Here is a 4,233-nt window from a genome sequence, read left to right as displayed (position 1 = left end):
GTGTGTCCTCCTGTTTTTGTGATTTTAATGTCATATTTGTATTTGTATTTGTATTAGGGTAAATGATCTTGGTTTGCCCGATTTGGGATGTTTTTACGCAACTATTAAATGCAAATCGATTTTTCTTCATGAGAATCACATATAATCGATAGAAGTTTGGGTTTGTTGAAAAGCCCCAAGTCTCTAGTTGCTAATACTACCATAAGGTGTTGAAATTATTCAAATTTGTATAATTTTCAACGATTTTCCTCAATGAGAAGTTATGATCATGGTTTGACCACCTCTGATCATAGTTTGTCCAAAAAATGATCATGGTTTATCCGGTTTTAGAAATCACCATTTTTGAATGAAAACATTCGAATTCTCAAGTAGATGTTGCATTTATCATTGCTTGAGTTTACTGTCAACATATTGATCCATTCCTAATTTAGGCTTTCTTCAGAATATTGCCTTTTCTTGGGCATTTTAAAAGTGTTACCCTCAACACACTCAACACAGAGAAACTTTATTTCTGCTATGCGCGACGGACACAATAAACAAACCGCAGCGCGCCAAGCGGTTGCCATAGAAATCATGTGGACAAAACAACATTATAGAACTCATGATCAGAATTGATTTCATCAAAATGCGTTTATTTAATGGTTTAGCTATGTGAATCTAATACAAATGGTGTGCAAGAATGATGTTTGCAATATTTGTAAGTGTTATATTATAGAAAAGGTCTTAATACGTGCGAAATAATCATCTGGTGATCGAATAAAAGTTAGCTCGAATGAGGTGCGTACTGACACCAATAGATGGTGTATTTTATAATCCTTTAAAACATGTGATTCCGTAAAAATCTATATATATATATATATATATATATATATATATATATATAATCTATATATATATATATATATATATATATATATATATATATATATATATATATATATATATATATATATATATATATATATATATATATATATATATTCTTTCTGTCTGTCTGTCTGATTCTTATAGACTCGGAAACTACTGAACCGATCAACATGAAAATTGGTATGTAGGGGTTTTTGTGGCCGGGAAAGGTTTTCGTGATAGTTTGAGACACCTCCCCCCTCTAGGGGGGGGGGGGGGGGGGCTGCCATACAAATGAAACACAAAATTCTGCATTACTCGAGAATTATTCAAGCAACTGAAACCAAATTGGGCATATTGAGGTTTCATAGTGCAATACATATTTCTATGGTAGTTAGACTCTCCACCCCCCTCTCTAAGGGGGGACTGCCATACAAATTAAACACAAATTTCTGTATTACTCGAGAATTAATCAAGCAAATGTAACCAAATTGGGCATATTGAGGTTTTAGGGTGCAATAAATGTTTCTATGATGGTTAGACTCTCTACCCCCCTCTCTAAGGGGGGGCTGCCATATAAATGAAACACAAATTTCTGCATTACTCGAGAATTAATCAAGCAAACGAAACCAAATTTGGCATGTGGAGGTTATAGGATGCAATAAATATTCCTATGGTGGTTAGACACTCCTCCCGCTCTCTAAGGGTGGGCTGTCATACAAATGAAACACAAATTTCTGCATAACTCGAAAGCTAATCAAGCACAATTTGGGATGTGAGGGTTTTTGGGTATGATAAATGTTTCTATAATGGTATGACACCCCTCCCTCCTCTGAAATGGAGAGGGGGTCCCATGAAAATATTACACATGTTTCAACCAAAATCTTTGTTCCAAATTGGAAATGGATTTTAATGTGATGAAACGCACTTCTATATCTTCTTCTGTCTATACCAAAAAAAAGGATCGCCAGATGTGTTGATAAGAGCAGAACTCGGGGAAGGAATTGTCCGATTTAGGGCTGTCTTCATTCTATCATATTTTCTGTATAAAACATTTATTCCATGTAACGGAGAAACATGTTATGTACAAGTGGTTTAAAAATCTTGAACGTGAATTATGTCTGAAAATAATCTGATATTATAATGATGAGTTTTGTTAGAAATAATAGGAATTTTATAGTAAAAAATTAATTCAACGGGGACGAATAGAAGATCAATCAATGAACAGTTCTGCGGTTGGACCCATGAACTTGCTCATAGCAAGAAAACGTGGATGTTTGAAGATATTTTGGGCGGGACGAAGTTTGCCGAGTCAACTAGTATACTATAAAACAACTGTAAATCATGAAAAATACAATTTTATTTATATGTTTTGAAACATTCGAATACCTGATTTGACAAAGGTGTGCTGAATTAGAGCATTCAAAAAAGTGAACAAACCATGATCATATTTTCGACTGGACAAACCAAAATCATTTACCTTACAAGGTATGACAGATGACTTTCGATAGGAAATAGAGATTCACACTGGATGTTTAAAAAATATAATTTTTTGAAATGTTTAGTTTTAATATTCATTGTTTCAACTTGTCCTGTAAAGCGGGGTAAGTTGAAACGCGAACTATCATGAGTTTAATGTGTGGTTTTGCTTCACGAACTATCTACAACTGATTTATGGAACACTTAATTGGAGGAATTACATATAAACAACTGGAAAAGGGGTTTTGATACAAGTGAGATGTGGGGAAGTAGTCTTATACACGCAAAATGGACACTGCATACTAGGAATTAGCCCTTTCTCTACGAGCGTCATCTATAGACGACATCCGCGCGAGGACTTGTGTGTACGAGTGTCGTCTATAGCCGACATCAGGGTGGTACTGCACATTGAGCACACCAGCGCGATATGCATACTTTTCGGCGCAATGCTCCGTACAGCGGTACCACTCCGACGGAGCACACTGCCATAGTGAAAGGGTTAATATACGAAACATTAACATCAAAAATCCTTTTTTAGATGCTTCTACACTCTGTCCAACTTCTATAAGACCAGGTGACGATCTTGCTGCTTTGTGCCATTATAAATAAACAATGCTTCAACTTATATTCTAGTGTGTATTGGTATTGGTGACTACCATAAACTGCATGATTTTCATATGCATGTGTGCAAGCGCTGAGCGTAAACCAAAGGTTCTGTATGTTGCAAGTATCAAGTTTCTATAAAACCAGTTATATTTTTCCGTTGTTTTAGTTGTTTCGATCAATAAATTTGGAAAATGCCAAAGGGAAAAGTGCTCACGGAGAGAAAACAAAGACAAATCGATACATTTCACCAATAAAATGTTGGTATCAGAGAAATTTCTCGTCGGATTGGACGATCCCATCAAGTAGCGCTCTATTATTTGACGAATCCTCAAGGAGAGAGCTCCACGTAATTCACGAAGCTCTCTGACCGGGACAAGCGGGATATAGCTAGAACAGCTTCGAATACCTCAAAATCGCTTATACAAATAAAGCAAAATGTCAATTTAAATGTTACTCTGGTGACAATTCGTCAAGTTTTGGTAAAAAATCCTCACATAAAGAGGGTTTAAAAGGTTGAAGCTTCTCATCTTACACCATCACACATCGGAAGACATCTGAGTTTTGCCAAAGCTCACATGAACCGACAGTGGGACATGGTATGTTGTGACACAGAATGTTTCCAAAAGAATATGTTTTGCTATATACCATAATGAAAGGTTCTTCAATGTAGAGGTTAGCATTTCAGCCAGCACCTTGGAAAATGTGGGGAGTTCAATTCTCACTCCCGACATTCTTCCAAAAATGGAAGTAAAAAGTGACGAACCAGCCAAATGAGTTGAAAATCACTATAATACAGACAAAAAAAAACCAGGAATTTTGGTGGAAACTCGTGTATGGTTTGGGCGGCATTCTGTGCAAGGCTTCCATTTATTGACATGTAAATCAGCCGATCGTTTTGAATTTTTCATTGATAATCCATATGAATTTTGAAATGGTCTTATAGAATAAGTAAACAAACAACTCTTCTGAACGAAATTGACGTTAAATATACTTTATTCTAAGCATTCAAAAATGCATGAATGTATCTTGTTCAAATTCTTGCAACGAAATAGAATCTATAAGACCACATAGAAGTTGGACAGAGTGTATATCACAGTAGAGCCACTCGAAACGGCCACTATTGAGGTTTATGGGATCATTCAAATATTCATATATTAATTCTGACGTCTTCAGTAATCAAGACGAAAATGACACTGGGTGGAAAAATAAAATTCAAAACATATTGAAGAACAAAAGTTCATTGGCTCATTTACTCATTTGCACTGGTCCAAACGAAAATCAAGATGACATGTCTGGATCTTT

The sequence above is a fragment of the Toxorhynchites rutilus genome, chromosome 3 (genome assembly GCF_029784135.1).
Source record: "Toxorhynchites rutilus septentrionalis strain SRP chromosome 3, ASM2978413v1, whole genome shotgun sequence".
In the NCBI taxonomy this organism is placed as follows: domain Eukaryota; kingdom Metazoa; phylum Arthropoda; class Insecta; order Diptera; family Culicidae; genus Toxorhynchites; species Toxorhynchites rutilus.
Note: the sequence above shows the minus strand (reverse complement) of the source record.